This window comes from Hemitrygon akajei, chromosome 13 (assembly GCF_048418815.1).
Source record: "Hemitrygon akajei chromosome 13, sHemAka1.3, whole genome shotgun sequence".
NCBI classification, from domain to species: Eukaryota; Metazoa; Chordata; class Chondrichthyes; order Myliobatiformes; family Dasyatidae; genus Hemitrygon; species Hemitrygon akajei.
Genome location: NC_133136.1, coordinates 5,280,745 through 5,294,191, shown reverse-complemented (window position 1 = coordinate 5,294,191; position 13,447 = coordinate 5,280,745).

The following is a 13,447-nucleotide window of genomic DNA, read 5'->3' as shown; positions in this document are numbered from 1 at the left end:
TGTCACCGAACACTTAACAAACTTCAAGGTCCTGGTCTTCAACAACTTCCTGGTCAAAGTGTTTTCAGACATTACACATATAATACAATTTATGGGAATGAGAGTGATTTTCTTCCTTTCTCTTGTATGTGCATCTCTGCTTGGAAGTATCCTGACTGGTACGGTCGTTTGATTGTGCAGGAATGTAAGAAGCTGCAGAGTAATACATCACAGGCATATCACTCCCTGACTTTGGTGATATCTACAGTAAGTGCTGCCTCAAGAAGGCAGTATATCAAAGTTTATTATCGAAGTATATATATGTCATCCTATACAACCCTGAGATTAATTTTCTTGCAAGCATTCACAGTAAATAAGACGGCACAGTAGCGTAGTGGTGAGCAGAACACTTTACATTACCAGAGACACGGATTCAATTCCTGCTGCTGTCTGTACGGAGTTTGTGTGTTCTCCCAGTGACTGCATGGGTTTCCTTCGGGTGCCCTGCTTATCTCCCACTGTCCAAAGCCGTAACGGTTAGTAGGTTAGTTGGTCATTGTAAATTGTCCTGTAATTAAATTAGGGTTAAATTGGAGGTTGCTGGGTGGCACCACTCAAAGGGCTGAAGGACATATTCTGTGCTGTATCTCAATAAAGAAAATACAAGCAACACGATAGAAAACAATGTGTAAAAGATAAGAAAATTGTACAAATACAAAGGGAAAGACAATGATGATAATACATAAATAGGCAATAAATATTGAGAACATGAGATGTGGAGTCCTAAAAAGTGAATCCATTGGTTGTGTGTTAAGTGAAGTTGAGTTAAGCTATCCATCATCAAAGATTCCCACCATACAGGCCATGAAACCTTCTTGCTGCTGCCAATGGGCAAGAGGAACAGAAGCCTGAGGTCCCACATCACCAGGTTCAACAATAGCTGCTTCTCCTTAACCACTGAATTCTTCAATCAAGCCTAATCACAAACTCAATATAGCAATACTATAACCTTTTTGAGCACTTTACACAGTAATGAACATTTGTTCTAATCGTGTACTTTTTAGTAACTATTGATGTTTTTCTTGTGAATGGGTGGCGTGGCAGCATAGTGGTTAGTGTAAAGCTAAACAACGCCAGTGAATGGAAGATCGATATTCAATTCCAGCCACTGTCAGTAATGAGTTTATACAATCTCACCATGACTGTGTGGGTTTCCTCCGGATGCTCCAGCTTCTCCCCACATTCTGAAAGACGTATGGGTTAGGGTTACTAAGTTGTGGACATTCTATGTTGGCACCAGAAGCTGACCTTCACCAGCTCTGATCTTCTGGAGGAATGACTCATGGATCTCTGGTCTCTTCCTCCTGAGGTCAATAATCATCTCCTTGGTCTTGCTGAGAATGAGTAAGAGGTTGTTGTTGTGGCACCACTCAGCCAGATTTTCAATCTCCCTCCTATATGCTGATTTGTCATCATCTTTGACTTGGCCAATGACAGTGGTGCTATCAGCAAACTTGAATATGACATTGCAGTTGTGCTTAGCCGCACAGGCAGGAGTGTAAGGTGAGTAGAGCAGGGGGCTAAGGACACAGCCTTGTGGTGCACCTCTGCTGAAGGAGGTTGTGGAGGAGATGTTGCCAATCCGAACTGACTGGGGTCAGCAAGTCAGCATATCCAGGATCCCATTGCACAGGACGGGTATTGCTGGAAACATTGACCAACACATAATATGCTGGAGGAACTCAGCAGGACAGGCAGCATCTAAGGAGAGGAATAAAGAGCCAATGTTTCCACCTGATGGCATGAACATTGTTAGAGCACATATAACAAATAACTTCAGCACCAGCCACCAGTATTCAGATTCGAATATGAAGTGAAGATTAAATCTAAAATACAGCTCTGAACAATGGGTTGCTAAAACCATGAACAACAGTTAATTGGAAGACCAGACAATGCTGATTTAAATTCATTATTTGGGTGCAAAGGGGGAGTGTGAGGATGGTGTGTAGTTCAAAGGAATGTAACACTCGCTTCGCCTAGTGGCTTAATACCCTGGCCCGGCCAAACTTAAGAATCTCAATTGAGTGGATGCTGCGCGATGGGTCCCCGTTACAAATCAGTACCCTGAAATAACAAACAGTAAACAATATGTGATTAAATGATTAAGCTTTCTAACTCTTACTTTGACTATATGGTTAGTAGAGAAACAAAATATAAAGGAAAAAGGGCCCAAATCTTATTAAACAGTCTGTGCGCAAAGTTGGAGATCACTCATAGGCCGATCGGTACCCATTGACCTCCTCCAATCTTTGCTGCCCTTCAGACCCTCGCTCCGAGTCCATCCCGTCCGGCGGTCTACCAAACCTCTCCATTCGCATCTTCTCTCTTCATCTCTCTCTCTCTCTCTCCCTCTGGCAAAAGCCTCCAAAATCAACTGCTTCCAGAATCACAAGACAGGGCAACAAAATCCCAATTGGCGAACATGCATACCACAGTCCTGTTATCTCCAGCCATAACCCAAACATTGCTGCTACAGAGAAACTGTTACTTCAGCAGTGAACATTACAAAAGAAACCATTACATTATCAGAGAATCCTTACAGCGCGTTACAGGAAGAATAGTAACAGACGGACAGACAGACATACTTTATTGATCCAGAGGGAAATTGGGTTTCGTTACAGCCTCACCAACCAAGAATAATGAAGAAATATAGCAATATAAAACCCTAAATAATTAAATAATAATAAGTTAATCATGCCCAGTGGAAATAAGTCCAGGACCAGCCTATTGGCTCAGGGTGTCTGACACTCTGAGGGAGGAGTTGTAAAGTTTGATGGCCACAGGCAGGAATGACTTCCTATGATGCTCAGTGTTACATCTCGGTGGAATGAGTCTCTGGATGAATGTACTCCTGTGCCTAACCAATACATTATAGAGCGGATGGGAGTCATTGTCCAAGATGGCATGCAACTTGGACAGCATCCTCTTTTCAGACACCACCGTCAGGGAGTCCAGTTCCACCCCCACAACATCACTGGCCTTACAAATGAGATTATAATATGGAATTGTCCTGAATTGCCCTTTGATCTTTAGCATATAAAATACCACGTAGTGTTGGGACAAGCAGGCCTTTTCCCTCCACAAGTGGCCTCAATATGATGCCTGCTCTGACTTATCTTATTGAATAAAGAGACTGCTTCTCTGCAGTGACTTCGTTCACGCGACACAAGGTACGTTCCTTTATTTTGAGGTTGTCCCTTCTGGTCCTAGACTCCCCCTTCCCCCAGTTTTGTAAGTCAGTCTCTCCAATATAATACACGATGCCATCTCCTTCACCCGTACATGTATTGAAAGTATATCCATTTTTCTCCAAGGTAAAGCTATCATCCGCCTGGCCTGTAGGAGTCCAAAGTCAATTAAAGTTGACTGTTTTGGACTAACAGTAAAGTTCTTTGGATATATACCTAGTACACACATTTTTGCTTGTTACTCCAACAATCTCAGATATAGTCTGAACAACTGTTTTCCAGTATTTTTTAAATTTTGCACAGTCCCATACACAGTGAAACAGAGTACCCTTTTCTTCTAAACATTTAACACAAGTGTCAGGGGTCCAACGGTTCAGTTTGACCAGGGAAATGTAAGTTCTCATCAACCATTTATATTGTAATAGCTTCATTCTCATATTGATTGATTGTTTTTGGGCTTTTGAGCATACCATTTCCCACTCAGTTTCTTGTATGTCCTCTTGAACAACCAGTCTCCATGCCTCCAGCCTGTCAATGGTGGATTCCTTGTCATATGACATCAAAGCTGTAAAGTTGAATGTTGAAAAAATGTTGAATTTCCCCATGGGGATGAATAAAGTATCTATCTATCTATCTATCTATCTATCTAAATCTGACTCCTCCCCTTTAGGTTTAGAAGTGTAAGATTTTCAAGATGTGATAGTGGTGGTTCAGATATTAAATGTTTATATTTTGATAGTATGAAATGTCTCAGTTGCAAATATTTATAAAAAGTGACTGACGAAGGGTCTCGGCCCGAAACGTCGACAGTGCTTCTCCCTACAGATGCTTCCTGGCCTGCTGCATTCCACCAGCATTTTGTGTGTCTTTGCATTTATAAATGGGGTTTTATGACTGGTTTCAGTCTTTCTTCTTTGTTCAAAAACAGTATTGATGATTTTGAGTTGTTAATGTTATAACCAGAGAACTGCCCACACAATTCAATCTGTTGCATTAAGTTTGGAATACTGAAGGATAAATTTGTTAAAAAAAGAATCACGTCATCAGCATATGTTCCTGTTCTCCTAGCTGGATGCCCGACAGGCCTGTCTGCGTTCTTATTGCCATAGCCAGGCATTCTATGGCCAGTATAAACAACATCGGTGACAAAGGGCATCCCTGGCGAGTAGATCACTCCAAGATGACTGGTTTAGAAACTATACTATTTGTTAAGACACTGGCTATTGGATTTGTATATAAAATCTGAATCCATTTAATGAAGTTCTTTCCAAATCCAAATCTAGGCAATACATTAAATAAGTCTGGCCATTCGATTCTATCGAAGGCCTGCTGAGCATCCAGTGACAATACTGCTGTATCTTTAGTGTCAAATTTTTAATGAATTATATTAAGAACTCTTCTAATATCATGGAATCCTTGGTGATTTTGTACAAAACCATTCTGATCATTATGAACTAGTTGTGGGATATAAGGATCCAATCTTCTTGCTAAAGCTTTACAAAGTATCTTTGTGTCCGATCCAATTAGACTTATCGGTCTAAATGAAGAACATTCTGTAGGAGGTTTCCCTGGCTTCAAGATCAACATCATCATTGCCAGCCTTAAAGAGGGTGGGAGAGATCCTTTCTGATAAGATTCATCATACATATTTAAGAGAGGGACTAGTAATTTTTCTTTTCTCTTCTTTTTCAATATTTGTATTGATTTCTTTCAAAAAAGAATACAGAGTACAGGAGGATGTATATCATATATCAATTACAATATATGTGAATCACACTTATAGTCTCATTACCCCATATTCATGTAAATTAAATTGAATCATAATATTGAAAAGTAATAATTTTATTATACAAAAAAATCTAAACCCACTACCAAGAAAAGCTGTTTGGTAAAGAAAGAAAAAGGAAAAAAAATCCTTATCATATAGTAAAATATATTATTAGCCAACATCTGTACTTGATAACAAATCAAAGATTTTGAAAGTAATTCAAAAAAGGTCCCCACAATGTTAGAAAGTCTTGTCTTGATTCAGAAATTGAAGAACAAAGAAGAAATTGAAGAAATTGAAGAAGAAGAATTCTTCTCTGAATTTAAGCATGACATAACATCACTTATCCATTGAGTATGAGTAGGCAGAGTGGCATCCTTCCACCTAAGCAACAGTGGCCTCCTGGCTATATGAGAAATAAAAGCCAGAATGTGCAAGTCCGGTGTTTCCAAGATAATATCTTTTCCTCCAACAATACTGAATAAGGCAGTCAAAGAGTTTGGTTTAAAATTTACTTTAAAAAGTACAGAAAAAGTTTGAAATACTTCCTTCCAGTATTTTTCAAGACTTGGACATGTCCAGAACATATGAATTAATGAAGCCTCTCCATTGTTACATTTGTCACAATAGGGAGATATATCTGAATAAAAATGAGACAGCTTATCTTTAGTCATGTGGGCCCTATGGACCACTTTAAATTGTAGGAGGGAGTGACGGGCACACAACGATGAGGTAGTAACCAATTTAAAAATTTCATTCCAAGTTTCCTCAGAAACTGAAGTCTGTAAATCATGTTCCCAGAGATTTTTAATTTTGTCTAAAGGAACGTTTCTCATTCCCAACAACATACTGTGAATATTAGATTTTGATCTATTATGAAAAGGTTTCAAATTAAAAATTACATCTAACAAATTCTTATCAGGACTTTTAGGAAATGTATGTAATTGAGACCGCAGAAAGTCTCTAATTTGTAAATATCGAAAAAAGTGGGTTTTTGTTAAGTTATATTTAGTTGACAACTGCTCAAATGAAAAGAGACTTCCTCCAACAAATAAATCCTGGAAGCTTTTAATACCCAGTCTATCTCAATCTTTAAAAATTACGTCAGTCATAGAAGGTTTAAAAAAAGTTAGAAAAAATTGGATTTGAAAGAGAAAATCTCAATAAACCAAAATATTTTATAAATTGTACCCAAATCCTCAAAGTATGCTTAACTACAAAACTATCAGTTAGTTTACTTAAAAATAAAGGAACTGAGGATCCGAGAAGAGATGATAGAAAATTTATTAACTTCTAAAGAAACCCAAACTGGACAGACCTCTCAGTTAGTAATTTTTCTTGAAATGTTTTGTAGAATTCAATTGGTAGGCTGTCAAGCCCTGGGGCTTTACCACTGTTAATATTTTGGATAGCCTGTGATAACTCTTCAGTTGTTAAACCTCTATCTAACTCCTTTTTTGCATCTTCTGTCAGTGTCTGGAGTTGAAACTGATCAAGAAATATGTCCCGTTCTTCTGAGGCTTGGGGGCATTCTGATCTATATAAATGTTCATAAAATTCTCTAAAACTGTTATTAATTTCCAATGGGTCTACTGTTAGTCTTCCTGAAGAGGTTATTATACTGTTCATCGCTCTATCAGACTGTATTTTTTTAATTCTCCATGCCAACAGTTTCCCAGCTTTTTCTACTTGATCGTAATAAGATTGCTTCAGCCACATTAAACTTTATGCAGCTTTATCAGCAGATAATTTATCATATTTGGCTCTCAAAAGTAGCAGATCTCTTTATTTTGTTGGATCAACCCTTTTATTTAGTTCTATCTCTAAAGATTTAATTTGTTTTTCTGAAATTTCCATCTCCATTTTTTGTTGTTTGGACTTGGAGCTTGTATAACTGATGCTTTCTCCTCTAATATATGCCTTGACCGCCTCCCATCTCGTGCTGGCACTAGTTTGATCTGTATTTAACTCAAAATAACTATCTATCTTAGTTCCAACAAATTTAACAAAGTCTGGGTTTTGTAGCCATCTCACCTGAAATCACCAGTTAGGGGGACTGTGAATAAATTTCTCTATGTGAATACTTAATGAAATAATGGCATGGTCACTTATTACTATGGTGTCATACCAGCAACTTTTAGCCTTTGATAAGAGCTCTCTTGAGACAAGAAAATAATCAAAACGAGAATGAGATTTACATATACTTGAATGGCAAGAGTATTCTATTTTGCCAGGATTTTGTTCTCTCCATACTGTCAAGATGAAGCCAAACTCAGGTTGGAGGAACACCACCTTATATACCGGCTGGGTAGCCTCCAACCTGATGGCATGAACATTGACTTCTTTAACTTCCGTTAATGCCCCTCCTCCCCTTCTTACCCAATCCCTTATTTATTTATTTGTTTGTTTGTTTGTTTATTTTTTCCCTTTTTTTTCTTTTTTCTCTCTCTGTCCCTCTCGCAATCACTCCATGCCTGCTCTCCATCTCCCTCTGGTGCTCCCCTCCCCCTTCTTTCTCCCGAGGCCTCCCATCCCATGATCCTTTCCCTTATCCAGCTCTGTATCCCTTTTGCCAATCAATTTTCCAGCTCTTAGCTTCATCCTTCCCCTCCTGTCTTCCCGTATCATTTCGGATCTCCCCCTCCCCCTCCCACTTTCAAATCTGTTACTATCTCTTCTTTCAGTTAGTCGTGACGAAGGGTCTCGGTCTGAAACGTCAACTGTACTTCTTCCTATAGATGCTGCCTGGCCTGATGTGTTCCACCAGCATTTTGTGTGTGTTGCTTGAATTTCCAGCATCTGCAGATTTCCTTGTGTTTGTGTTTATATCCACAATGTATTGTTTTAGTAATTTTCTGGTTTCTGCCTTACAGGTATCACAGCCTGTAGAGTGATCCATTACTGGGTTTAAAGTACAATTAAAGTCTCCTCCAATCATGTAAGAACCTCGTAGAGTGGACAAAGTAAGGAAGAAATATTCAAAAAATTTAGGATTGTCCTCATTTGGGCCATATATACTGACTAGGTTTAATGTGAAAGAGAGGATATTACCTTGCACAATAACATACCTTCTGGCTGAGTCTTGGATTGTTTTCATAATTTGAAATGCTATTGTTCTATGAAAAAAAGAATAAGTACACTCTAGCATAGTTGTTGTATGTTGCATATATTACTTGGCCAGGCCATCTATTCCGTACCAGTTTAATATCTGAAGCTGTCAGATGGGTTTCTTGAAGAAAAATTATTTTGGACTTAAGCTGTTTGATCCTATTTGTAACCTGTTTCAGTTTGGTTAACTTCTTTAGTCCCCGAACACTCCAGCTCGTGACTTTTAGATTAAAGATATTCTGAGTGCTCGTCTATTCCATATGTAGTACATGTCAATTATACCAGGAAAAGGAGTAAGAAATATTACTGCTGTGTTGGGTGCATGACATACATATAGAAAAACAAAAAAACACATACACATTTACACATACAGACATTTGAACTCTTGAATTCCCCTCCCTTATTCAAAACAAAGAAGTGTAGAGCTTGTGCTGATCCGCTCTGTGGAGGAGCAGCTGAACGATGTGAACCTAACTCCACAGTGGTGTCCATCAACCACGCACCTTATTCTGTGCTCAACCCATTTAGCGTAGAAATGAAGTCCAAGTAGCCGCTGAACTGTATGCCAGTATTGTCTATCATAAATGTTCATTCAGGTCATGGAGTCCCATTTCGATAGAATTAAGGTTTCAACAAACAAAAATATTGTAAACAATAAAAATAGGCAAAATAATAAAGCTATTCTGGTGGTATAAACAACCTCTTAAATACAGTATCTTTTCAAGAATAGAATAATAGAGGCTAAAGTGACAATTCTAGTAAAAGGAAAATAAAGGAAGATAGAAAAGAAGAGCTGTCTTCTGGGACTCAGTGTAGGCTGTTACGCAGTCAGTATCAGCTGATTCTCATGGGTATGGAAGGAAACAAATCCCACTACTGCCTTAATCAGACCCCTCAGGCGTGTCCTTGATGGAAATCTTCCGCCTCTTTGGTGATGAAAACAGGCGTATTTTCCCATTGTTGAGGACTCTCATCCTGCATGGATTATGTTGAATTCCGCAGAAAGTTCCTTTTTCAACAAACACTCTTCTGACCGTGTTAAACTCGTTTCGCTGTCGCATGGTCTCAGCTGAGAGATCCTGAGCGAAGAAAAGCTTGTTTTCCTCACACGTAATATTACGTTGTTTAATGGTGCGGAAAACAAACTCCCGATCTTGAAATTTCAGAAACCGAATGAGAACCGCTCTGTTCTGGTTTGGTTTCGACGGTGCTAGAGTTTGGTGAAGGATGAAGGATCTGTCGGTGTCTAGCTCCAGCCAGCGCAGTAGCATGTTTTGTATGAATTCCAGCAGTGGTCGGTTTCCTTTAGCACCCTCCCAGAGGCTGAACAACCGCAAGCTTTCCCTTCGACTCTGATTCTCCAGGTCCTCAGTCTTGGATTCCAGGTAGGTGACTTATTTCATGGCATTGGTTAGTTCAGCCTTGTTCTTTTCCACGTGCTCCTCTGCCGCCATTATTCGGTTTTCAGCCTCTTCCATCCGTGCGGTATTAGAAGCAATATTTCGCTTCACCTCCAACATATTGCTTTCCAAGGCAACAACAGAGCTGGCCATCTTACCTAGGCGGTCATCTATACTGTCCAGTTTGGATCCAAACTCAGAGCAAAGTAACTTAAATTCATCTAGCACCGCCGTTAGCTCTGCCATGTTGCTAGAAACTTCCTCGTCTTGCTTCGTCAATGAAGTGTTGACTTCCAATTTTTTGGAGCCGCGTTTTCGGGTGAAGGTATCACAGTCATTGATTGTAGTCATTTTTGACATAGTCCGAGTTCAGCTGGTATTGTTAATTTCGGGTTTTAAAGTTGTTTAGTGCAAAGTTGTACGGAGCCTCCACATTAAGCTGCCATCTTGGTTTGTGCTCCATAGTGCCCCCCAACCTCAATTAATAATTTAATTAACACAGAACATATAAAATACTGACATTTATGTTCTGTACTTCGATAATATATTTACTTTGAACTTCAAACTTTATTGTCTGTCTGCACTGCTTTTTCTCTGTAGCTGTTACACTTTATTCTGCATTCTGTTATTGTTTTACCTTGTTCTACCTCGATGCACTGTGTAATGATCTGATCTGTATGAACAGTGTGCAAGACAAGCTTTTCACTGTATCTTGGTATATAGAATCATAGAATAGTACAGCGCAGAAACAGGCCCTTTGGCCCATCTAGCCCATGCCAAAGCATTTAAACTGCTTAGTCCCATTGACCTCTACCCAGACCATAGCCCTCCATACTCCTACCACCCATGTACCTTAAATGTTGAAGTACACCACTTGTGCTGGCAGCTTGTTCCACACTCTCATGACCCTCTGAGTGAAGAAGTTTCCCCTCATGTTCCCCTTAAACTTTTCACCTTACACCTTTAACCTATGACCTCTGGTTGTAGACCCACCCAAACTCAGTGGAAAAAGCCTGCTTGCATTTATCTTATCTGTACCCTCATAATTTTGTGTACCTCCATCAAATATCCTCTCAGTCTCCTATGTTCTAAAGTCCTAACCTGTTCCATCTTTCTTCATAACTCAGGTCCTCCAGACCCAGCAACATCCTTGTGAATTTTCTCTGTACTCTTTCAATCTTATTTACATCTTTCCTGTAGGCAGTTGAGGAAAACTGCACGCAATACTCCAAATTAAGCTTCACCAATGTCTTAGACAACTTCAACATAACATCCCATCTCCTGTACTCAATACTTTAACTTATGAAGACCAAAGTGCCAAAAGCTTTCTTTACGACCCCATCCACAGATGACAATAATAAACCAATTCCAATTCCAGGAGGATGAGCGGTGACTTGATAGGAATGTATAAGCTGATAAGAGTCATAGATATTGCGTACAGGCAGAGACTTTTCCCCAAGGTGGAAATGGCTAATATGCGAGGGTATAATTTTAAGATAGTTGGAGAAAAGTATAGGGACGATGTCACAGCTTGTTTTTTTTTAACTCAGAGAATGAAGGGTATGTGGAATATCCTGCCGTGTGTGGTGATACATTAAGAAACTTTTAAAGAGGCATATAAATGACTTGAGTTATAAGGAAAGGTTGAATAGGTTAAGACTTTGTTCCCTGGAGTGTAGGAGAATGAGGGGAGATTTGATAGAGATATACAAAATTATGAGGGGTACAGATAGGGTACCTCCAACAGGTGCACAACATGGTTGTGGTTTGGAGGTGTGTGTCACACACGGAGAGCTACATTGGCTGGAGTCAGGGCTTTATTCTTTGGCTCTTGTTAGGTTCACCCACGATAAACTGTTCAAAGGGGAGAGGCCAGACCAAGAGTGGTCCACTGGTCCTCCAGGTTCAGGAGTTTGGCTCAGGGCTAACATCACTTACTGCTACCAAATTGTTACAGAAATAGCAACGAAGAATCCTTCTACAACTGAGCTCAGTGGTATTCCTGACAGCAGTGAAGACTGAAAGGAAGCTACTGGCATGATGAAGGAAGCCCTGAACACCAGCAGAGATGGAGGATCTTCCCCGTTGACCTAAACACCAGTGGTGTGACAGGCAGCAACACATAGACAGAGTAAACGCACGCAGGCCTTTTTCACTGAGGTTGGGTGAGATAAGAACTAGAGGTCATGGGTTAAGAGTGAAAGGTGAAACATTTAAGGGGAACCTGAGGGGAAAGTCTTCACTCAGAGGGTGGAGGATGAAGGCTTGATTTCAACATTTAAGGGAAGTTTGGTTAAGTACGTAGATGGCAGGGGTATGGAGGGCTATGATCCTGGGGCAGGTCAATGGAACTAGGCAGAATAACAGTAGTTTACTCAGATTAGGTGTGCTGAAGGGCCTGGTTTTGTTACATAATGCTCCTTCTATCATTTTGTGAAAGAAGAATGGAGGTTATGAGGGAGGGAAGGATAAATTGATCTTAATGTAGGTTAAAAATTTGTTACTTCATTGTATGCTGTACAACCTGTACTGCACAACCTGTACTGCACTGGACTGTTCTATGTCCTCGACTAAAGTCAACTTTTTTTCATAAAAATTTGTTTTTCTTGTAAATGCTGCTAATAAGATGCTATGGGTCTGTGGTGCTGCTGTAAGTTAATTTTTCATTGAACCTTTATTGTTACATACATGTACAATAAACTTGACTTTGCCATTCTCAAAGTTCACTGTAAATTTATTATCAAAATACACACCACCATATACTACCATGATGTTCGTTTACTTATGGGCATACTCAATAAACCCAAAATAGAATAACCATAATAGAATCATTGAAAGATCACACCAACTTGGACGTTCATCCAATGTGCAAAAAACCTGTGCAAATATAAAAAGGAAGAATAACTAACTAGATAGATAGATAGATAGATGGATATTGAGAGCATGAGATAAAGAGTCCTTGAAAGTGAATCCATAGGTTGTGGGAACATTTGAGTAATGGGGCAAGTGAAGTTATCCCCGTTGGTTCAAGAGCTTGATGGCTGAACAGTGATAACTGTTCCTGAACCTCGTGGTCTGAGTTCGGAGGTACCTTCTTCCTGATGGCAACGTCGCAAGCATATCCTGGGTGTTGGGGTCCCTGACGATGGATGCTGCTTTCCTCTGACAGTGTTTCTTGTTCATGAGCTCAGTGGTGGGGAGGCCTTACCCTGATGGACTGGCTGTATCCACTACTTTGTAGTAGGGTTTTCTGATCATGGACATTGGTTTCCACTACATGTCTATAGAGGTTGTTGAAAGTTTTAGATGTCATGCTGACTTTTCACAAACCCCTAAGGAAGTAGAGGTGCTGCTGTGCTTTCTTCATAATTGCACTTACATGCTGAGCCCAAGACAGATCCTTTGAAATGATAACACTGAAGAATTTAAAGTTGCTGACCCTCTTAACCTCAAATGAGGACTGGTTGGTATCTATGCCTCTGATTTCTGCCTCCTGAAGTCAATAATCATCTCCTTGGTCTTGCTGACATTGAGTAAGAGGTCATTGTTGTGGTAGTACTTGGCCAGATTTTCTGTCTTCCTCCCATGTGCTGATTCATCACTACCTTTGATTTGGCTTACAACAGTGGTATTGTCAGCAAACTTGAATATGGCATGGGAACTGTGCTTAGCCACGAAGTCAGAAGAATAAAGCAAAGGTGCCAATGCTTTTCTTTTGCTAGTGGGAGGAGGGGGGATCATTGCTTGCTGCCACTTATGCGTGGAAGGAAGGGGAACTGGGGGAAACTTCGGGGTTCTAACTAGGTGACATCCAACTCAACGTTCCTAATGGTCTCCAACCCAACACAGCAAGGAATAGGTATAATTTTATTATTGTCACATGTACCAAGGTACAGTACAGTGAAAAGCTTGTTCATACAGATCAAAGCATTACACATTGAGAT